The sequence below is a fragment of the Notechis scutatus genome, chromosome 1 (assembly GCF_049901735.1).
Source record: "Notechis scutatus isolate UNSWTSFEM ecotype Mainland chromosome 1, rNotScu1.2, whole genome shotgun sequence".
In the NCBI taxonomy this organism is placed as follows: domain Eukaryota; kingdom Metazoa; phylum Chordata; class Lepidosauria; order Squamata; family Elapidae; genus Notechis; species Notechis scutatus.
The window spans coordinates 153812909-153838144 of NC_142009.1; the positions used below are offsets into that span (position 1 = coordinate 153812909).

Consider the following 25236-nt stretch of genomic DNA (forward strand, 5'->3'; position numbering starts at 1 on the left):
CACTATCTTGAGGAATAATTTGGATGAAGTGCTAAACAAAATGGTTTGTTTATTCTATTTTTTTAATTTTAAACAAATTAATGAATATGCTGAATATAGATATACTATATTAGCAGATGTACTAATTTAATGTCAGTGCCACCAAACATATTTGTATATTCTTCAAGGTAAAGCAATCAACTTTAAATGAATTACTTATTCATTTCAAATTGGCACAATACCATTGAAAATCAGTTGTTTACACTTTTGTCCTCTGTTTAAGATAATCAGTTCTGGGTTTTACTGTTAAAGACAACAAAGCTGCAATCTGCTTATCATATATCACTGTAACTTTTTTGTGTTTATTATTTGTTTCCCACCTTTATTATTTTACACCTTAGTACTCCTTCCTCCTCCTATTCCCCACAACAAATCTATGAGGTGAGTTGGTCTAAAACAAAGTCACCCAGCCGTCTTTCATGCCTAAGACAGGACTCAAACTCAGTGTCTTAAATTATACTCAAAACAATTATTACCTACAGTATAAATTTTATCAGGGAAAAAGGTAAATAAACTTTTTTTGCCTGCAAACTTTCATCACATGCAATACAAAAACTAAATAATGTAATGAAAGCCTTACACTATCATGATGAATAATTTGGATGAAGTGCTAAACAAAATGGTGTTTGTTTATGCCAAATTGTTTATTTTAAGCAAACTAAGGAGTAGGCTGAACTGAATGTACTTCTTTTATGTCAATTCTTCTAAACATACTTGTATATACTTTAAGGTGAAAGCAAGCAATCTTAAATAGTTACTTATTCATTTCAAATCGGCATACCATTGAAAATCAAACTGATTCCATTGAAAATGAGAATCCAAGATTAAACTTTTTTGACATAGCTAGAAATATAACTTTTAGTTATGCAAAAGATGAGAAATGTCCAGTTGAAGAGCAGATAGGAGAAAAATTCTACCTAGATGTATTATTATTTTTTTACATTTTCTGATAGCCCTTGCAGCTTCTTACTGAACTTTTACAGCTCCTGACTGGAAACCAAGCTAAAACCCAGTGGCATAAGGCTCTGTCTCCAGGAATCTAAACTGGAGATGATTCAGCGTTCACCCTATTCTTTTTTATTATTATTATTGTTTGTGCTGAGCTCAGTTTGCCAATTCAATAATTTTGCCACCCTCCCCCTCTCATATGGTGTAGCTTCTTACAACCATCCATTTGGCTGCAACCCATTTCAAGCCAAGGTCTATCTATCTCATTCTTCCCGGGGAAGGGAGGGACAGGGGGGGAATAAGAAAAGAAGAGGAAAAAAAATACCACAAAGAACATGGAAATGAATTACTCTATTTTATGAGCCATAAACGTTTTATGCATTTTGACAGTGAAACAGGTTTAGGCAGCGAGTTGACACGCCTTAAATAAATAAGTGGGATTAATTCTCTGGTTCTTTGAAACAATAGAAGCTCGCCTTGTTTGGGCTGAGAGCTGCCCCGATTGTTTCCTGTTTGCCGGCATGATGTCGATACGACGGGTGCTTTTCGGGGCAGCTTTCCTCGAGGGGCCTGCTTGCTCCACTTCAGATTTTTACCCTGTTTTATTAGAGGTGGAGAAGGGTTCGAGACCTGCTCGCACCGCCACCGACAGCTAAGGAACCGGCGTTGGCGTCTGCTTTGCCTGTTGTTTTACTGCCTGACCTTCGGATCAACTTTCACCCCCGACCCAAGGAGACATTTATCACGGCAAGAGGCTGTTTAAAACAAATGGTGCCCATTCCGGAGGGGAAGAGAATCCGAAGATTTCCTTGTTTGTTTGTTTTCGGCTCTCCCTCCATCTCTCTCTCTCTCTCTTCCCTTCCTGGAAAATTTGCAGTTTGTTGTTGTTTTGTGCGTGGATTTCTTTCTTTCTTTTTTTCCCCTTCCACACCCCTTTTTCTCAAGCACCACAGGTGAAATCCCTCCTCAGCAGCTGGCTTAGGAAATAATGCGAGGGGAGGCCTTAATGAGCAGAAAGCACCCTCAGCTGGAGATAAATAGATGCAAATGAGATGCACAAACAAAGGCGCCTGGACAAGAAGAGAAATATCTGCAATTCCAGCGAAATGCTGCCTGCAGCTAGAAGATGAACAGCTTTGATAAAAGGGTAACAAAAAAGGGGGGGCACCTTTTTATCCGCCAACTTGTTTTACACTGCTATACACCATTGTCATTGTAACCCGTCCAGCACTGCTTCAACCCTTGTTTGTAAGATTCACAAAAGGCATCCATGTGCTAGAGAGAGGGAGACACAGACATACATGGAGCTGGCTGAGATTTTTATTTTATTTTTTTAAGATTGCCAACTTTATTTCTACCCGGTTTTTTTTTTCTGAAGCCATTGCAATCGACTGCTGCTTTGGTGTGCGGATTTCATTCGGGGGTCCGTGTTATTATGGAAGGATTAAGGATGCTGGGTTTTGCAGGCTCTCTAAGTTGACAACTCCTGAGAAGGAGGGGGGAGGGAGAGAGCTGGGGGTTGAAGCAGACACTTGAGCATTCACAGAGCAGCGCCCAAAACAGCCTGTGTTAATGAAGGCAATCACGGCAGTAAAGCTAATTCAAAAACAGACATGTAACATGCTGATTTTAATAAGCTTTTAAGAGGCAATTCCCTAACTTTTAAAAGTCTCTCCTTCTAATCGAACCGTTTGAGGCTCAGATAACGCCAAGCTCAACCATGAAGGTGTCTTTCCAAGCGAACGGCCCTTGCCTCTGGTCCTGGGTTCAGTTAAGAGGACAAATGCTGGCAGAAGGATGTTGCAGGAAATCTCTGCAATTCTCAGGGACCCTCAGCATAACTCCAGGCGTTATTGAGCCATGCCAAGTTTATTATTTTAAGTGGAATTTTGCTTAGGAGTCCTTATCTTCTCAATCTTTACCTGTATCATATTTTAATTTCAGACCAGCTGAGAGACAAGTTCTGGTATTTAAGTCTTGGGTTTAGGTTTTAAGTTAAAATTTGAAGTTAATTTTGCTGATCATTGAATAAACAGTCTATCATTTCATTTTAACTTAATTAATTTGTTCAGGGGTTTAAATTCATCTTCTGGATTTTTTCTTTAAAAAAAAACAGGCATTTTTCAAAAGTATGTTAATGTTAGAAAAATGTTAGCTTTTGCAATATCAGTTGCTATGGGTTTTTTTTTCCCTTCCAATTATCTACTTTTTGAGGAGTGAGAATGTTTAAAAATATTAATCATAGCTACAGATGAAAAAGTATGTGACTGTATAAATATATGTGTGTAATATTTTCATAGTATGCAATCCTCTTCCATTAATCACACTCTTCCATTATCATGGGAGCTGCAAGAGTTAAAGGAAACCTGGTTCAAGGAAGGATCTCTTGCAGGTTGAAGCAGCTGCATTATTACATTCAGTTGCTGTTGTTTGGAAAGGGCAAGCAGCATCTTAGGCACAGAACAATGAAATTACAGCTGAGATTTAGGTTAGCAAAAGCCATCTTCCGCAGGCTTTTATGATTCATTATTTCCCATTAAATACAGTATTAGAAGTGTACACCAGATAGCTCATGCTTACTGCTCTCAGAGCACATTATCTATATTACACAGGCCTGGGGAGCAGAATTAGAAAACTTTTGGGGAATGAGCAATATGTGTTTGCTGATAGAAGTACCATATGGCTCATCTTCATCAATTGCTTTCATTGCAGCTCAGATGCTGGAGAAATTAAAGTTTTATTTGATGTGGCACAGCTTAATGAACTGTCTTCTGTTAGGAAAATTGAATATGTTTCCTGTTCTTTGAGTGCAGAGCCCTCATGGTTTGGGGTTGATGCATTATGGACTGTTTATTGAGCATTTTGAAAACAAAAGCAAAATATTGAAGATAAAATTGGTTTGCGTCACAGTGATCTTCCCTTTTTTTTTCCTTGGGTTCTCCTCCACTTTTATTTGCAGTTGGCAAACATGCTTATTATTTAAATGCATGTGGTATTCTATTGATATCGTCTTTTGATGTGTAGTTTTGATTGCATTTCTTCTGTAATCCTGGAGTTTAGAATTTTTAAAGCATATGGTAAACCAATCAAATCAAAAGGAAATGTTTCTTAGGAGCTTGATTGCTTAACTTTTTATGATACTATTCCACCCCTCCTTCCCTCGGGAAGTTTTAAATGCTTCAGCAGTTTGTGTTGAGGTCTGCTTTCTGTGAACATACTATGCCAGAAATGGGACAAAAGAAAAATCAAGGTGACTACACAGAAGTCTGAAAATTTCTGAACATTTTCCCAAGCAGAATTGAATTCCAAAGCAATGTAATAAAATCACACTATGTTGTTAATTTTGTAAGAGGAGGGGAGGAAAATGTGAATTCTTATCTAGTCTACTTTCATTCAGATTAAGTTCCAGCACTATAAAACTTAGACTCAGATGCATTTATAATAAAAATATAAAATAGTTAAAATTACAAGAAGGAAAAAAAATGACATTTGCAACATAGACGTATATCACAGCATTAGTTGCTAATTATTGCTTTAATACAGACATGTTTTAATTTGATTAAATAACTGAAAATGTTCTAAATAGTTTGCAAATCAGCTTTGGTCAAAGAATAGAATTACCCCTCCTAAATCTTTTCTTCAGTTATATTCCAGTTATAAATAAATATCTTGTTTTTAAAAAAAACAAAATTGAGCCATTTATTTTTTTCCACTTGCCATACTAATATGAACACATACACACTGATGCTAACAGTCTGTCAGTTACAGCTGGAATTTTATTTTTGTGAAAGCTGGTAAATGTTCCTGTTTAACAAATTTGTTTTGGAATCTACATAGTGTCCATTAGAAGAAGTATTTCTACTATGTTTATAGTTTTTAACCAAAATTTGCACCATTTGTTTAGAGAAGCTTTGCCACTGACATCACAAGAAAACCGGGAAGCTTGTTCTAGACACTAATTGTATCTTTTCATCAATAAACATTGTATAATTACAGGGTATTATTTCTAATCTTGGAGAGGCAATAAAATTATAAAATCCTTCTTGATTTTTTTTATTCTGTTCTTTGAACAGATACCTTTTTTGTATCATTAAATATTAAGTCAATGATTCAAACTACAAACATATGGAACAATTGCTTCTAGGAAGCATAAGTTTGTTTTGAAGCAGTGCTATTTCTTATAAAAGAAAATGATGTAATTTATGAAACACAGTTTCATGACAAGTGCCTCCTTTGAGGAACACCATTATGCATTGTTATCAGCATGGCGTAATTTGACTGTTGACAAAGTATCTCTGGCAGTGAGAATGAAAGCAGTTAGAAGTGTGTCGGATTGTAATCAAGAAGATGCTTAGCTGTGCAACACTGCATCTTGAGCAGATTTGAATCAACATTGCCTTGAGGGGACATGCAATACAAAAAAAGTCCATTAATTTTTAGTGAGAAAATTAGAGTGGCACTTGATGAAGTGAAATTTGACATGCGTTAATTGCTCCACAGCTCTTCTAATTAGAGATTTTCAAATTCTTTTACTCCTGTCAAACTGATGCCACATTGTCTTAGTGGTCAAAGAGTAAAATTGCAAATTGTTTGGATCAACATGCGGTAATGAAGCTGGTCTTCTCTTCAGCGCAAGCTTAGTTTCTCTTATGAAGGAGGAACTGGGTAGATGTTCTGAGTAAACATGGCTAAGTCATATTGCTCTGTTTTAATACTGGCACTCTGAAGGGATTGGCCTGCTCACGAAAAGGATGGGATCTCGAGAGAAAGAGCATCATTTTATTATGTATCTTCGCAGTAAACATAAATTTCAGTTACTCTCATCAAATCAGAACTCGGGGGGAAAAATATCGTATCCTGAATGTAAAATACATATTTTACACTCATCCACAGCTCAGTAAGGGTGAATTATTGGCACTGAAGCCAGCAGTGACTTACATTTAGATAGTATTAGTAATTAAAATAAAACACCACCATTGCTAGCAGAGAGACACACTAGAAAGTGCACAGATCCTTGCTGCTTTTTCTAATATTGTTTAGAATGATATAATTATATGAAATGAAAATGATATTCATGTTTATATTCCAAACAGAAGTCTGTTAAGCCATGATTTTATGTATTGTATGCAATGGTAAAATAAGTTATCATGAAGACCACCCCAATTAAAATAAACCAAGCTTTAAACTCATGCTTTTCTCCAGCCCTTGAACCCTTTCTTAATTCATTACCATATTGAATTTTTTTTTCAATTTTCCATTTTCTTGCAATAACAATATTACTGGCAGGGCCATGGCTTGATTGGAGCTAAATTACTTGTTACCTGCTGGCATTTATTTATATGGCATTGAATTATAAAGCTTTGCTATTGTCATGCCTTGGGCGAATTATTTATGACACCAGTAATAGGAGTAATTGTTATTGTTGAAATTACCTGTCAGCTCCCCATAGCAGTGGCCCTTGTCCTACTGACAAATAGTGACAGGAGAGAGGGATCTTCCACGCATCCTCCTGATGACTTCTCCTCTGATAATAAGGAGTGCAGGGCCTCTGATAATTTGCCTGTCACTGTAGAGTGTGGCTTAGGGAGAGTTGGCCAAATTGTTGTCATTCACTTTGACAAAGGCAGCAAAATGCTCTAGAGCAGGAAGGAGGTTTATCAAAATAAATGAAATTGCTTACACATCCTTTGTTTGGATTCTATCCATATCTCCCTTGCCTGCCCCCCTCCCCCCCCCCACATACATAAACACACCAGGCCAGGAATCGGTGGCATTGTGTGAGAATTGTAAAATTGCTACACATTTCTTATCACACTCCCTGATTCCCTAGGAAGCCACAGTAGGAGATTTCAGCAACTAAGCTAAGTGAGAAATATTCTCGGAAGATGGATTCCCTCCTCTCCCCGTGGTTAGTTACACCAAACTCAATCATTATAAGCTAAATGGGTGGCATTGTGGAACCAGCTAATTTGTTATTCTTGTATGCAGCCATCTCTATGTGTTATTTCCACTACCTCCCTCCACACACCCTTTTAGTTTTGTTAGCCTTTTTCCCCCTTTGCTCAAGCCTCAAAAAACAGCTAACAGCTTTTAGCCTTGGAATTTCCATAGTGCTCAGCCTCTTTAAGTCATGCCTGCTTTAAGAAACCAGGATTCTCACAAGACCATGTGATGGCTGCGCAGAAATTAGTATGTCCTCTAGAGAAAAGACTTCTGCCTCTTAATAATCAGGGGCTGTTTTCAGTCTCATGGAATTGGTGCTTGAAAAGGAAGCAAAAGAGCTTTGTTGCACAGCTAAGACTTTGGACATTCTTAACACACCTCCTTCAAGCTTGTAACCTGACCGGTAAGGTTTAAATGGCATGGGCTGAAGAGAATGGCCCTACCTGCTGTCAGAGATTCTTAGCCAATGTAATTGTGTTGTTACTGTGAAAGGCTATCCAATTTTTGCCAACACAGTTTCCAGCTTACAGCTGTCAAAGCTTATCGTACAGTTATGATGTTCCAAACAGGATATCCTTATAAAATCCCTTTTGTGCCAACAAAATAAATTGGAGTGAAATATCTGATTACTTGTTTTAACCCATTATTTTGCAATAATTACCTGAATCCGGGTCTCCCTCAGCACCTTTGGCTTTGCCTCAAGCATTCTGCAGTCCTTCAACTTGTCATTGCCTGAGGAGGAAAAACTCATAACAAGTCACTGTTGTATAATTTTATCAAACTGAACAATGAGGTTTTGTGGATGTAAATATCTGCAGATGAGAGCAGACTATGGGCATGGATCTCAATCATATATTTGTTTACACGAATTATGCTTCCTTTTGTTCAGAAATTAGGTTTACATCATGGCAGGTGTGGTATCATTCCTTTCCATTTGGATCAAATGAAATTGAAATCTTGATTTTGCAACCCTGTTAATTATGCAAGCCCATTTAACTATAGAACTTTGGTGAGAGGATCTGCTGAAATTATTAGAACTAAATATTCCTAAATCAGACTACCTGAAAGATACAATATATAGTGAGCAAGAAAGTATTTTTTGTCAAAGTGACCAAACGCTAGTAACTCTGACACAGTAAAAATGAAATCTACTCTTCCTTGTTCTAAACATTTTTATATATATTTAGAATTTAATAAAACTATGGATAACATATTTATGGATGTTATTAACCAATGTAAATACTGTTACAATATCGTTGCAAAATGTGGAAATTTGTTTTTAATTGTTGAAACAATCAATAAATAAATTTATGTTTTTTAAAAAATGAAATGTACTAAAGAAATGCAAATAGTTTTGTATGGGAGAAAACAATGATTATAATCCCCAAGTTTTGTTTTTTATAAACTTATATATATTTGATTAAATAACTTTAAAAAAAAACTGGCATTGTCCCCAAAGTATTGGAGATTTTTATTTCACTGATACCTGTACAATGAACAGGTTACTTTTTTAGTAAATGGAAAAGCTGAAACACTGAGGAGATCAATTTTTACAAACAGAAGTATGATTATGATGGTTTGGAAAAATTTCTGTGATCCCAAGGGGTAAAATAAAAGGGACAACAAGAATTTGTATTTGTGTGTGTGTGTGTGTGTGTGTGCACGCACACACGCATAAACGTGACATGTTTCAGTGTTTCACTTAATTGTACCATTTTATATCTTCTGTTATATTAGCTTTTGTGTGGATATATAAATAGTTTGGGATTCCTTCTTTCTCTGATGTGTAGCTAAAATGACTATTACGATTAAAATCGGCTTTCAAATGCATTCAGAGCTAAACTTTATTCTCCTTCCTCTTCTCTCCCAGACAGTCTTCAAATGTCAATTCCATCAAGTGGTAAAACATTTCTGAATGAACAGGACAATTTAAATGTAAAGTTTTACACACATACAGAAACACGCACACAATGTGTATCTCTAAATGAATGACAGGAAATCTATTTTTTCCCCTTCCATGTAAGATTTTAAAATCATTCATTCTTGTCAAAGGAGACTGGAGAAGTCACTTTTACTGTTCTAAATAAGGCAATGCAATGTTAAAGGAAAATGTCAGAAATAAATCTGAGTGGATTAAAATAACATTTCTGTGTTGTGTCAGCCGCAATGGCCATGCTTAATTTTTTGGTATAACTTGGTTAGCTATGCCTTGACTAATGTTTAATATATAAACAAGCAATAATTATTATTAAATGTTGTAGATTGGTCTGCATGATAATGCACGGTACTGTATGTTTTCATTTTGTTTTTTTATCTTGTATCTCTTCAAGAGAGATTTTTGTTAGACTATAAAGTAACTCATAAAAAACTTTATGTAATTTAATACAATCGTGCAGCTTGGAAGAAAAGGGAGTAGGTGATGATGGTGTTCCCCCACCCCAAGTTACTCCCATGTTATTTTTTGAATAAACTGGATTAACTGTACTTAGAATAGCAGATAAGGAACATATTTCTCTTGCTTGAAAACATTCCTGAGGATTTCTGCAGCCTTTGCAATGAATGCATTTAAGCTTTTGAATATACACTTTCATACTTAGTGAGTTTGGGAGCATGCATATAATGAACTTCCAACTTCCACTATCTGGAATAAAAAAATCAACAAAATCCTACAAATTTAAGTTTAACTATATCTTTTACAGGTTTCCAAAGCACCAGTTTGCAAAATTATAATAACATTAACCTATAGGCAGGCAGGCAGATATCATCATGTATGCTTTTAAATTAATGGCAAGTGGATTTCTATGAACATTTCTTCCTCATCTGCCCTCCAAAAAATGATTAAAAATGAGCAAATTTCCTCTTAAACTTTAGAGATTTCCTGCCTATTCCCAATTATCTTTATCATATCATTTTTTGTTTAGATTATAACATTAATTGGATATGAATTTATCTAGAATATTGATTTATGAAATGCTTTCATTAATTATAATAATAGCTGATATTACAAAATCATTTAAAGGTTTTTAATATCTTAGACATGCATAGATTTACATTATGAGCAAAACTACAGTTTAAACTGGCTACCAGCAGTTAATGAAATCCTTGATTTATATTTTGCTTATGACATTGATTAAGTTCTGCCTTGCAAAAGGATTTCCTTTTTGTCATTCTACAAAGGAAGAAACTTGTTTAAAAATGATATTTTGTTTACTAGTTCCTTTTCAAAGGAAACTTATTTTAAAAATAGTAAATTTAATAGTAAATTAAAGAAAATATAAAAATAGACTGGCTTTGTAGTTTAAAAATCCCAAAAACAATGTATTTTGTTAATTTTGATATATTTCATGGTTTGTCTGGACAGCTGTACTCTAGGCATATATACAATTTTATCTTCACAATAAAACATTTTTATTAAATTTGGAAACATTATTGCAATATTTTCCAAAGAAGAAAATCCAGAAAGCACCCTGTGCTATTGGCACAGATTTAGTAAGAACAGAAAATCATAAATAAATGGGCCTTTCCGTAAGGCTGCATACAGGTGATTATAAGGAACAGTTGGATTTGGAATGTAATCTGCTGGGGGAAAAAGACACTTAAAGGAATGAGATAAGCAAGGCCCAGGTAGGCAGGATTTCAAAATGGCTGGCATTACACAAATACCTTATGCGGGGAAGGTTGGTGTCTCTTTGGTTTGAGGGTTTTTGAAGTGTTTGATTAGGGTTTCTTTCTTTTTGTCAGCCTGTGTTCCTGATATACTGGGTGGGGGGGGGGGTTTGTTGGTGTTGATGCTGTTAACTAAGCAGGCCTAAAGGCTATCTGAGAAGATTAGGCTAATCTGTTTAGTTAAACCATTGTAGAGTGTTAGGTATAACATTGATACCAAATATGGTTTGGGTGAATAAATATATAAAACTTAGATATCATGGTTTAAGTGCTTATCACTTTAAGCACAATGCAGCAGGCAATTAGCCGATTAAGGGTGCGGTTAGAAGTTACAATATAAGGAAGCATTAGAAGCTGGAAAGCTTACTGTCTGTAACTGTTACTGTGTGCTGCTGCGACTAACTGTGATTACTGACTGTGAGTTCCGGTGACTGAACTGTTATTGTTTGCTACTGTTTGCTGATTTACTGTGTAATTCTACTGAATATCCAGCGTTTGTTTCTCTGGAGAGTGAAACCGGAGGAGGAGAAGATATCTTTATCGGCTGATAAAGATATTGCAAGGACTCTTAACTTGGACTATACTAGTGAGTCTTACTGGATGGAAATACTGTGAATGACTTAATGGACTGAATGACAATGCTTAAACTCTAACTGGATTAAAAACTATTTAAACTACAAACAGTGTTTGTGTTCAGTGTGTGTATACTCTGGGGCCCTTCCACTCTCGTTTTGGCTGCCTGGTTTGACTACTGCTGCAATACTATGCTAGGGGTTAATCTTCAAACCCTAACATTGGTTATGGGCCCAGCAGCATAGTCTAACTAACCAGGATATAGCAGAGAGAGTTGGTGTGAGTTGCACATTACTGTAAAAACAAACTGTTTTAATTAGTTTAAAATAGTCAAAATATCTGAAGAGTAATGGCACAAGTAAATTTGTCACAACTGTCCATGATATCCAGGCTGGATGGAACAAACTATGTTTCATGGTCAATGAAATGTAGTTTACTTCTACGTAAAGAAGGATTGTGGGACATTATAGCAAACCCACCAGACGTGAGTAGCTGGGATCCTGCTAATGATGATGATAACGAAAAGTTACAAGACTTTAAACTGAAGAATGAGCAGGCTTTATGCATCATAGGACTGACTCTCTGTGATCAGCAGCTTGTCCATATTCGTGGAGAAGAAAATGCTGCAAACTGCTGGGAGAACCTCAGGAAGATTTATGTTCGGGACAGTGTAGGAGCACATATAAATCTTACACGGAAGCTTTTTCGAACGCATCTTCAGAGGAATGGAGATATGTTAGTTCATTTAAACTGTATGAAGAGCATTTTTCAAGATTTGCAAGAAAAAGAGCTTATATTTAATGAACTGCAACAAGTCTACATAATATTATCTTCATTAGATCAAAGCTATGATGACTATGTGACTTCGTTAGAAGTATTGCCAAAAGAAAGCCTCTCATTAACCGAGATTACAGGCAGGCTATTAGAAGAAGCCAGAAGAAGGCGTGAGCGTGACGAGCTGAGAGAAGATAAGAAAGAAGAGAAATTATCTTCAAAGTTTGAAAGAAACCAGCAAAGCAAAGTAAAGCACCTGGAAGAAGAGAATTTATCTTCGACAGCATACACAATTAAAAAGTGTTTTAATTGTGGAGGCAGAGGACATTTGGCAAGATTTTGCAAAAAGAGAAAAAGCCAGAATGTAAAAAGCCAAAGAAAGCATTTGAACTAGCCATGTTTAGCAACTCTGATGTGAAGAATAATTTATGGGTGGTTGACAGTGGCGCATCCCACTGCATCACAAGAGATAAGACAAAATTTATAAAAATGTCTACAAGCTCTCAACATATATCTCTTGCCAATGGCTGGAACCTGAAAGCGAAAGGTCAAGGTTTTGCACGTTGTCCGTACATAAACCAGGATATAAAAATGTTGTATGTACCGCAACTAAAGTTTAATTTGCTTTCAGTAAGGGTATTAGATAAATTAGGTTATGTAATTACTTTTAAGGATAATAATTGCATAATTGAAAAGATAACAAAAGGGTAACTGCAGCTTTAAATGGAACATTATATGTATTAGATAATAGTAAGAAAGGGAGGCTCAAACTGTATTTAATAATATAAAGCCTCATGAAGAATGTATCCATTTATTGCATAGGCGTTTGGGGCATGTAAATTTTAAAATGCTAAAACGTACAGTTGAGTTATCTGAAGGAATAAGGTTAAAACCTTGTGATAAATATTTGCGTTGTAATGTTTGCTGTCAAGATAAGAGCAAGGTATTGCCTGCAAATAGGCTAAATGGTTTCAAAACAAAAGAACCTTTAGAAGTAGTATTTGCAGACATAATAGGTCCAAAGAAACCCAGTATGGGGGTGCTAGATATATACTGAGCATTATGGACCATTATTCTAGATATGGGTTTTGCTATTTAATGAAAAGCAAAACTGAAACATATCAACATTTTTCAATTGGCTTAGGTTTGCTGAAAGAAAGTCTAAACGGCAACTTATAACCCTGGTGACAGATAATGGTACGAATTTATTAATAACAAATTCCAGAACAGACTTAAAGTAGCTGGAATAGAGCATAAGAAGTCTGCTCCATACAGGCCAGAACATAATGCTTTTATTGAAAGAAGAGGCCAAACACTACAGGCAATGGTTAGAACAATGTTAAATGATTCTGGGTTACCTGATTCTTTGTGGGGGAGGCTACAATGTGTGCTAATAACATATTGAACAACGTTGTTAATAAAACAACAGGTGAAATACCATTCACCAGATGGCATGGCAGGAAACCTGATCTAAGTTACCTGCACACATTTGGTGCACCAGCATGGGTGCATATTCCTGCACAACTCAGAAAAAAAGGGCAACATAGAGCTAAAAGATTTTTCTTCGTTGGTTATCAGGCAAACCATAGGGCATATAGATTTTGGGAGAAAGGCACATCTAAAGTGTTATGTAGTGCTAGTGCCCAATTTCTAGAACATGAAGGATGGGAGAAATTAGAACAGGATGCCAATAAAGATGTAATTATTGAATCCTATAGAAATCCCATTAGTTATCCCTGTAACTTTAAAAATAAAGTAAAGAGACAAATACAGGATGAAATAGTGCCCATAAAGGAAGAAACAGATTCAATAGCTGAACAGGATGAGGAAGATGAACAGGTAGTAGTTCAACAAAGTCCTCCTGTAAGCCCTGTAATTCCCAGAAGAACTACACGTATATCTAGACCGCCTGATAGGTACCAGGCTAACACAGTGTGCCAGATTAATCAAGTTCCTAATTCTGTTGAAGAAATTAAAAAGTATCCTACTAAGGAAAAAGAAAGATGGTATGCAGCAATGAATAAGGAACTGAATTCATTAAGTGATATGAAGGTATATGAAAATGCCAAATTACCTGTAGGTAAGAAATCCATTGGCTGCAAATGGATATTTAAGGTAAAAATAGATAAGGATGGTAATTTAATCCATAAGGCAAGGTTAGTAGCCCAAGGTTTTAGGCAGAATGCTAATGATTACGATGAGGTGTTTGCACCTAGTCTTAAGGCAGCAACCTTGAGAGCAGCTTTAGTGTGGGCAGCTAGTAAAAACTATATAGTTAACCATTTAGATGTGGAAACTGCTTACTTGCACGCCCATTAAAACATTTTATTTATATGAATAAACCTGTTGGTATTAAAAGTGAAAATAAGGATAATAATGATTGTTGGTTGTTAAAGAAAAGTCTCTATGGTCTAAAACAATCAGGCTATGAATGGAACCAGTATATTGTAAAGGAACTAGACAATATAGGATTTAAAGCTGGTTTAGCCGATCCATGTCTGTTTAAGAGGGAGACAAATGGGAAAGTATCATTATTATTACTATTCACAGATGACATTGCATTGATAACTGAAACTAATGATGAAGCAAATAAAATAATAGCATCATTAGGAAAGAGAATAAAGATCAAGCAATTAGGGGAGATAAAGAAGTATCTCGGTTTGAATATAAAGAAAACAAGGAAAGGTTTTAAGATATCTCAGGAAGATAAGATAAGCAAATTGCTAAAAGATTACAAGATGGAGTTTTGTAAGCCGGCTAAGACTCCAATGAGTCAGGAGTTTAGCAACACTGATGTACAAAGCCCGGAGTTTGATAAGGTTATTTATCAATCTTTAATTGGTAGTTTGAGTTATATTAGTAATTGGTCTAGACCAGATATTTCGTATTGTGTGAATCAGTTGGCTAGATTCAATTCTGCACCATGTGAAAGACACTGGAATGCAGCTAAGAGGATATTAAGATATCTTAAAAAGACAATGAATTATTCATTGTATTTAGAACCAAAGGGTGATTTAATTTTGAGTGCTTATGCAGATGCTAGCTTTGCATCAGAAAGAGACACTAGAAAGTCGACTTCAGGAACAGCCATAATGCTAGGTAATACATTAATAGGCTGGAAGTCAATAAGACAACAGCATATAAGTTTGTCTACTATGGAGGCAGAATTCTCCTGTTTATCATTGTTATGTACAGAGTTAATAATGTATAAACAAATGTTAATTGATATAGGTATAACTGTAGATTATCCTATAATTATACATGAAGATAATCAGGCAGCAATTCAAATGGCCACAAATATTGGAGTAAAAACAAGGAGCAAGCATACAGATCTAAGATATCTAAACGTGAGACAATCTGTAAGAAGTAAGATGATTCAGCTAGAGTACTGTATGTCGGAAGACAATTTAGCTGATAATTTTACTAAAGCCCAAGGTGCCAGTAAGCACCAGGAGAGTTGTGAAAAATATGGGATAAGATTGTAAAGGTATTATATATTTATTTCACCCAAAAGGGGAGTATGTTAGGTATAACATTGATACCAAATATGGTTTGGGTGAATAAATATATAAAACTTAGATATCATGGTTTAAGTGCTTATCACTTTAAGCACAATGCAGCAGGCAATTAGCCGATTAAGGGTGCGGTTAGAAGTTACAATATAAGGAAGCATTAGAAGCTGGAAAGCTTACTGTCTGTAACTGTTACTGTGTGCTGCTGCGACTAACTGTGATTACTGACTGTGAGTTCCGGTGACTGAACTGTTATTGTTTGCTACTGTTTGCTGATTTACTGCGTAATTCTACTGAATATCCAGCGTTTGTTTCTCTGGAGAGTGAAACCGGAGGAGGAGAAGATATCTTTATCGGCTGATAAAGATATTGCAAGGACTCTTAACTTGGACTATACTAGTGAGTCTTACTGGATGGAAATACTGTGAATGACTTAATGGACTGAATGACAATGCTTAAACTCTAACTGGATTAAAAACTATTTAAACTACAAACAGTGTTTGTGTTCAGTGTGTGTATACTCTGGGGCCCTTCCACTCTCGTTTTGGCTGCCTGGTTTGACTACTGCTGCAATACTATGCTAGGGGTTAATCTTCAAACCCTAACATAGAGCATACTTTAGAGTTACACAAAGTTTTTCTAATGCTGAGCTTTTTCTGATGCTGAAATGTTTTTATTACTGATAAGCTATTTACATATTTTTACATTCAGCTTATTCAGCTAATAAATGGCTTCCTTGCATATATATTAAGCCATTTCATAATTTAAACTTATACCTTCAGCACTACAATGATGTTGTCATTTTTCTTTTTAGATATAGCATTGCCTTTAATTTCCAAGTAATATTTGGGGGGCTCCAACAATGTTGTATTTTAAAGAAAACCATCCTGCACTTGGAAAATGAATAATACATAGCAGGTAAGAAGGTGTTGGACCCCTATTACTGATAAATAATTGAAGAGTGTAGGGTACATTTTGTACTGCTCATAGTAGCTAGAACTAGGACAGTGTTGCTGAAAGGACAGATATGGTGCGCACAATTCATTAGCATTGTTTTGGATCCATATTGCATAGTGGCCACATTGCAGATTAGCTAATGCAGTTCCACTCAGTGTCTATTGTCTGAAGCCATTGGTAATATGAATGTTTTCCAGTTCCATTCATTCCACAATAATGTAAGTTGAACCATGTCTTACCATCTGCATAATCTAGTTATTTCGAGTTGTATTGTTATGAAACTACCCAAAACTACTTACAAAGACATGCCTACTTATGGCTAATCAGGTTTTGTCATAAACATGGGATGCTGCCCATACTCAGAAGTCATTTAGCTGGATTCTGTGAACACTTCATATCTTGATTTCTGCCTTATATAGGCAAAACTTGAATAAGTAAAATAGTACTGTGTTTAAGTAATAAACTTTATGGACATAGCTATATAGATTTTGCTGAATATCAAAACTCTAATAAACAGTACTCAGACATTCTTTATATGCTAAAGAGCCACGGTGGTGCAGTGGTTAGAGTGCAGCACTGCAGGCTACTTCTGCTGACTGCCAGTGCCAGCAATTCGGCAGTTCGATTCTCACCAGCTCAATTTTGACCCAGCCTTCCCTCCTTCCGAGGTGGGTAAAATGAGGAGCCAGATTGTTGGGGGCAATATGACTCTGTAAAACCACTTAGAAAGGGTTGTGAAAAGCTGTGAAGCGATATATAAGTCTAAGGGCTATTGCTATATCTACTCTAGATGTATAGATCCCTAATCTTGCTATTTTATAATACACTGATTCCATCTATCTTGGGTGAGTGATGGGACACATAGAAAAGATAACTACAAAAATTTAAGTAAATGGAAGAATGAAGCAATGAAGAAGAGATTTCTGTTAGTTTGTGTCATATTTAAATGATGGTAGCTTCTTGATCTAAGAAAAAGGGAAGGAAGGAAGGAAGGAGAGAGAAAGGAGAGAGAAAGAAAAGGAAGGAAGGAGAGAAAAAAGAGAGAGAAAGAAAGAAAGACATTCATGATGGTTGTAGTGTCCCAGGGTCATGTGATCACTTTTTGTAACTTTCTCAAAAGCAAAGTTACTTAATAACTGCAGTGATTCATTTGACAATTGTGGCAAGAAAGGTGGTAAAATGGGGCAAAACATATTTGTTGTCTTGCTTAGCATCAGATATTTTGGACTTAGTTGTGGTTATAAGTCAAGGACTACCTGTCCATAGTGGATAGAAAAGTTGCACTCCCTATTGCACCAATACAATCTTATGCATACACAGTTTCCCGAAAATATGAAGCAAGCAGATGGACTTTTTAAACCTTTAAGAATGCCTTTGCAGTTACTCCATGAAAGAAAATATTGGTGTAAATGCCGCAAATATTGACCACTTTGAAGTTTCCATGGTCACAAGAGTTCACAGACATGATTCCTTAAGTGGTTCAGCTCACACTCCCATATCCTCTCAATTTTACATTGTGGAGAATGCCAAGGCAGTGAATAAAAGCTTGCATTCATGAATTGGTTTCCCTTATATTGTTCTAATAAAAAGAAAACACATTTTTTTAGGAGGAGTAAGATAAATAGTAAGTCTTACTATTGTGCATTTAGACCATGTACTTTTTGTTTGCTTTATTTCATTCCCTAATTAGGATAGCCTAATGCAGGTAGGAACTTCTCTGCTCATTTTTCTTTCTTACCCCTCACCTTGGTTTCTTTTCCCTGTTGGTGACCTACGCTTTTTTTCCCCTGGATCATACACAAGCAGGTTGAGAGGTAATAAGAACCAGATGGACATGGTGCAGAAATTGCCCAAATGTGTATGAGAAGGTGGGGAGCTGTCAGGCATGGAGAGAGGCTGGAATTTTTCAGCAATAAAATGGGATTTATCACCCACTCTACCACAGTCATTGCCAACAACCGTTTACCTTGACAGAAATCCCATTCCAGTAGGCCACTCTGATGCAGATTTTTTTTTCTCCCAAAGAGTGATGATTGGTATTTGTTCTAAAGCTCAAATGGCCTGCACTAAAGGTGAAGCATTAGGCCAAAGTCCTATATTCCCTACTGAGGCAAATGAACCTGCTAAAATAAGTTCCTTCCACAAAAGCTGTGTAATTGAAACCAGAGTGAGAGAATGTGATAAATGGTCTGACCCTGAAGGAATGTTAAGATCATAAATTTTCATTGCATTTTTCCCTTTTATTTTTTATTTTTTTTAATACATTGATTATATTTACTATTTGTCTCAGAATTTTCAACAAGCTTGAAGGTAATCAGCCATTGTTCAAGACACCTTGGGAAGATTAGGAGCTAAAGCAACATTTTACAGGACTTAAATTGATCTTGATTCTTAGGTATGCCTAACATGGCCATATATAGTCATAGCTAATATTGCATTCATGCCCTACAAATTGTGAGGAAGACAAAGTCCAGCCTTTTCTCTCTCTCTCCCTTTCTTGTATGATCACTATTTTAAGGTGCTCTATTACTCAATAATTCAAACACGCACACATACACATTTCATTTGAGGTATGTTACTACCAATTTAAATATTGATTCATTACTTTGAACTACAGTGCATAGTCAAATTTTCCTACATGCTTAACCTGAATATTGGTTGTTGACTTTGTTTTCCCAAGTAATCATGAAAAGAGAGCCTATCCTTATTTGTAATTTATTAGACAAAATCCTGCAAGTAGTCTGTACTGTTGGAGAATTATTGTAGGCAATTTCTGATTTATTTTGCACTCAGCACAATCCCAGTCAACCCTTACATCCAGATCAGAGCAAGCACACTTGCCATTGAATCCTACTATCAAGAAACATAACTTGATGTTTAATTATTAAACATCAGCAAACATCAAAATAGGACCAAATAAGCGGGGGGAGGGGGGGCATAGATGCATAGTCAAGAGGTAATGGGACAAAAACTTAATATTAAACTGTCTACATTGTCTGTATTAAATGGCACAACTCTTTCCAGACCCAATGGAAATAATACAGTAGGTACTTATCATGGAAAATTACAACTTCCATCTTTAACCCTTTTATATACTTAACAGAATAAAGATAGAAAGTAGAACACCTAGTGATCCCTCCTCTGTCCTGTACCATTAAGGAAACAATTTGGTGGATAGCGATGATGTATCCAACATTTAGCTTTTGCTACTGCTGTTTCTTTCTCTAGCCCTTCTTCTATGTAATTGATAATGATGGAGGAAAGTCTTGTCAGTTTCAGATAAGCCTTTTCAGGTTTTTTTTTAAAGGTTACCATGTGTGCAATAGGAGTAACATATATTTTCTTTGTAGAGAAATAACATCACTCTAAACTTACCCCTCTCCTCATGGCAGTGACACTTAACAAAAAAATTCTTGGTGTAAGGGAATACATCCTCGGCTGCAACTTTATGAGTTTTGGCAGAGAAGAGGAACAGTGAATAAAAATCTACTCTGAAGGTGTTGACGAAACACATTTCCCGAATAAAGTCTAGCAGGATAAAACATGCTATCACTGAATTCAGAATGTGCATCATTATGGATAGAACTTCAGATCTATGTGATGATCTCAAGGGTAATTTTGCCTGGATTCAGCACCCCTTCAAACTGTTATTGCCCCTTTCCTTTTCAACTTTAATGTCTTTTAATTGTTATTTTTATAATGTGTGTAGAACTTGATGTGTATTGATGTGTCCCTACTTATATCATGTAGTTGGCAAGGAATAAGGAGATTAGGATCATAGATGTTTTCCATGAGTATTTAGCTGGACTTTGTTGTACCTCTTCAAATCTTTTTCAACCCTTTGTGTAAAATTTACAAGGTTCTGATACTCTTCTACAATGATGGAAAGGTTGTGAGGGGAGTTTTATGCACAGCCCTACTGTCTCTTTCACACACTTATTTGGAATGTCTGTAAGTAGCTATAACCTGCCAAAAGAGCTTGTAAGATTTCCTCAGCGTTCCAGCAAGACTCCATTCCAATCAGTAACTCCGAGACAACCATATCTCAAAAGTACCTTTATTAGAATAGCAACTGGCACATCTGTGGAATCCTGAATCTAAAAGTTTTTGGGATTCCCACAATTTTCCAAACTACAAATCCATCCCCCCTTGGCTGTCATCACATCACATGGCCCAATCACGAACCGTCCAAAAGTAAAATTCTTATTTTATCCTGCCCCATACTCAGTGACCTTGAACTAACAAAAGAATTTTATTTTGTCTACATATAGCTTCCAAAGCTGACGTTGTATTTCAAAGATAATTAAGAATCCAATCTGCATTTTGAAAAACACAACAGAAGTTAGTCTGGTTTTGCAATTTCCAAATGCCTCATGTCATTCATTGCTTTTACAAAGCAACAGCTTCTGGATGTTAGTGTCATAGCATTTATTCATAAGAAATAAAATATTGATCTGTTATTCCTACACTGTGCTAAGAAGTAGGGTGCCACTATTGTTTTTTTGTTTTTTTGGGGGGGGGGGGGGGGGGGGGGGGGGGGGGGGGGGGGGGGGGGGGGGGGGGGGGGGGGGGGGGGGGGGGGGGGGGGGGGGGTGGCAAAGGACTTTACTTTCCTACAGAAAGTTACTTTTAGTATCTGCTTGTGAACTCCTTCCAACAGTTCTACTTTTTAAGTTTTCAAAGGAAAATTTGTTGCCTGAATAATAGGAGCCAGCTGTAGGATACCATTAGCAGGCTATACAAGGACACGTTACAGCCTGTTACAAGAAGTGTTAGTGTCTTTCCTTTCATACAAGTCTCTCTCCTATACTTTGCAGTTTGTATACTTTAATTTTAATAATGATTGCTTTTATATTTGTAATGATTGTTTTTATGTATTTATTGTTTTACCCAATTGTTGTATGCCACCCAGAGTCACTTCTTATGAGATGGATGGCTATATGAATTTGATAGATAAAGTCAGTCCTACGAATTAGTTTACCCCATCACAAGCCTTGAGTACTTCTGTAGTGTTGTTGTTTTAACGAAGGTTCATGGAAGTTTACATTAATGTAATTAAAATAATAAAACAATGCATAGTAACACATTTATCCAAACTTGCACAAGATTTTTGACATTCATATATACATCACGTTCCAATTAAAAAGAGAAGAGAGCTATTGAAACAAGACTGGAATCAAAATTATCTCCAAAATATTTTTTTTCCTGTTTTCTCAAAGAGAAACATAAATCTCTTTGACCTAGGGACCCATAAAGACCACTATACAAACCTATATACAAATGACATAAAAGAAGAAGGCCTACTTATTCACCAGATGGAGGGGACCTTTTGTAACTGGAAGGTCTGAAAATCTGAATGAAAGGGAATAGGACAGGTAAGGCATTTCTTTGGAGGTAATAACTATGCTTCAAAGCTAACAAAAGTAAAGGGAAATTTTGTAACTCTTTTTTCCTTGGAAAAATATTCAAGTATTCATGACTTTACTTCCATGTAAAGGGAAGGAGAAAGCAGTCTACAATATATTAAATTTCCCTTGAATATTTCAGATTTCTCTGTAGTTTTTATAGGTCCTAACTGTATTATAACAGCACAGAGGGGAATGATACGTTGTGAAATATTGCCTCAGAAAGCAAGTGGCCTGTAACAATCAGGACTATATTTCTGTATGAATTTTAGTAAAAATTGTAGTAAAAAATTGCAAAATATTTATTTTTAATGGACAACCAATTTAGAATTTGATGGGAGAATGTTCCAGATTACATGTTCCTGGTTATCTATGCACACATTCTCCTCCATCCCTCCCCTTTCTCTTTCACACAAACACACACACACACACACACACACACACACACACACACACACACACATACAGGGATCAAGATGTTTCTTTGTCCTCACACAGGAAGTTTTTGATAATGAGAGTGGGGAGGTAGGGGGGAGAACAAAAATATAAATCTCAGAAGTATAAATAAAATATGAAGAGAAAATGGCTTCAATCACTAACATTTTTGTAAACTAATGTTCAGTTGAAGCAACTCAATTTTATTTTGCATCACATTAGTGTCACAGTGGTAATCACTGGCCTCTGTTCACTAACATTTTGAGTCAGCACTTTGAGACGTTTTTTTCAAATTAGGTCATACAGCAAATGTGTAGCTGATACAAAGCTTGATTAAAAAGCAAGCACCACAATTTTAAAAGTGATGTTACTTAAGGGGGCTTGAATTCCTCTGTCATAGTTCCTAGAAATGTGAAGGACTGCACCTAAGCAAGAATAAACATATGGCATAAGAGGAAACCAGTGTATTTTGATGGGGCCCTTGAACTAATTTGCCTTTACGATTTAACCAAGCCCTCTGCCTATTATGCCAATCTTTTATTATGGATCCTGAAAACAAGCAATGAATTACAATAAGGAGACTGAAAGATCATCTCTCTTCTTGTTACAATAAGCCTCACCCCTCCTGCTCAGGTTCCTTTGATCTTGCCAATAATTATCATTTCCTCACTCAAGCCTGTCCTGGAGAAATTATAACTTTACTTTCAGGCAAAATGAGGTCTCTTATCTGTAATGTAATGAATCCAAGGTAATATCACTCTGCAAATTAATGTTGAAAAATTAGCAGTCAGATTTGCAAAAGGGCTCATTCATTACCTGTTGCTGGAAAAACATTTGCAAAGGAACTCAACTTGCTTGTAACCAAGGATCTGTAGTATCTGAAAAGATAATCAAATACAAGTTGGGAAAAGAATGCCAGGTGCCATGAACATTTGAAACACGTCTGACATCAGGAATGCCACACACTCCACAAGGCTTGCTATGCTATTATAAAACAGAGATAAGAATTTTTCACTGCACAGATAGGGTGATACCCAAGAAGTCCTACTTAAGGGCCGGCATGGTGAGATACTCCAAAAAATAGAATTTGGGTCTTTATTTTTTTGTGATAATTTTTTAATATAAAAAGGTACTGTCTATTAATCAAGTGGTGAACGCACCAAGGTAGAAACTGAAAGACTGTGAGTTCTAATGCCACCTTAAGGCATGCCAGCTGGGTGACTTTGGCCAGACAACATACATCAACAGGGTAGTTGTTTCAGGGAAGATAGGTGGAATAAGAACAATTAAGTACATATATTTGCCATTCGACAATAATATGTAAACTTTAGGGTGCCATCCCCACCCCCCTTTTAAAAAAAAATATATTTACCTGGCAGTTTCTGTAAATCGGTTGAGGTTTCTGGGCCAAATAGTCAAAATCAGGATGGTCTCTTTGAATTTTACTTGATCTGTTATTTATCAAGCTCTATAGAAAGCAAATTATTCCCCAACGTAAATATTGGGGTTCCCTATGCTAGATCCTTCATAGGATTTTTCAGTAAGGTCAGCTAATGAATGATGAATAAACAAGAGATGTATAGAAATCCATTTCTCATATTGGACGTATGACTATTGATCACTTTCAGTATAATTCATTGGACCCTACTGAAATTCTTTGTATATGCTATGCTAATATTTTGGTTTATTGATCCATATGGCAGACTCATCCAGCAATATATTGCATCCATAGAACAAATCAGATTATATTATTTGGGAGCAATAGACAGTGTTGCTCTAAATATGCCATCTATTAAAACAACAACTACAACTATTCCTGCTAAAGAACAGCACACACGGTTTGTAACAGTTGCTAGAAGTTCAACCTATGGTAGGGTACAAGTAGTCCTCAACCTACGACCACAATTGAGCCCAAAATTTCCATTGCTAAGTGAGATATTTGTTAAGTGAGTTTTGCCCCATTTTGTGACTTTCTTGCCATAGCATGATTGTTCAATGAATCTGGCCTTCCCATTGACTTTGCTTGTCAGAAGGTCAGAAAAAGAGATCGCATTACCCCGGGACACTGCAATCATCATAAATACATGCCAGTTGCCAAAATTCAAATTTTGGTCACATGACCATGGAGATGCTGCAATGGTTATAAAAACTGCCGTGTCACTTTTTTCAGTGATGATGTAACTTCGAACGATCACTAACAAAATGTTGTAAGTTGAGGACTACCAGTAGAGCAGAGCAGAGCAGAGCACTTTATTGGCTAAGTGTGATTGGACACAAAAGGAATTTATCTCCAGTGCATAAGTTCTCAGTGTACATACAAACAATATGGTAATCAGTGTGCATACAAACAACATGTACATACAAGCAACAAGTGTACATACAAACAACTAGGTAATTGTTCTGACCCAACCCTGTTACCAGCAAGAAAATCTCAAACAAACGCAGAAACTCAAACCTTCACAGCTTTACTCTACAAATAACTTCTTCGTACATAAAAGATGGCTTGCAGCCAATTAGTCCAACCAGAAAAGCTTTGACAGAATTCTTCAGATAAGCTGGAGTCTCCACACGCAATGCTGAGTCCGTAGAACGTTTTTGCTTTCTGAAAAAGCAAAAACCTTTTGAAACCAGGCTTATATTCCCTGAATATTACGTTGCATCCTTACTCCCAAGTCACCTGTGCTGCTCCAGCTGTTCTCTTCTATGAATCATCCTGTGCTCATGCACACTTGTCACAGGCTCCTCGGGAACCTCCTTGTCACTGCTGCCAGCCCTCACAATCCCTGAAGGCAGCAGTCTACTCCCTGATGGTCCTGGCCCCTCATCAGAGTCATTGCTCTCCTCAGCCATCTGCACCTGCTGCCGGCTAACAACAACAGTAATATAATCATAAGACATAATAATACAATCATCCTACATGAGTAAATATACTTAGACATAAGACAGTATTGTGAGAATTAGATGTTCAGCAGAGTGATGGCAAG

General features: G+C 36.3%; 2 long non-coding RNA genes across 2 annotated transcripts in view; one reads left to right on the plus strand and one right to left on the minus strand.

Moving 5' to 3' along the window:
* LOC148133052 (uncharacterized) overlaps positions 1–23132 on the minus strand; it is a 124962-nt gene extending 101830 nt beyond the window's left edge. Inside the window, exons 1-2 of the long non-coding RNA XR_015746342.1 lie at positions 23069–23132; positions 7592–7662 (exon numbers count right to left, since the gene is read on the minus strand). This is a non-coding gene — a long non-coding RNA (uncharacterized LOC148133052). The remainder of the gene's footprint in view (positions 1–7591; positions 7663–23068) is intronic.
* LOC148133053 (uncharacterized) lies at positions 1252–20679 on the plus strand. Its single transcript, XR_015746346.1, has 3 exons — positions 1252–2134; positions 16270–16373; positions 17733–20679. It is a non-coding gene; the product is annotated as an uncharacterized LOC148133053 (long non-coding RNA).
* Positions 23133–25236: the final 2104 nt, after the last annotated feature.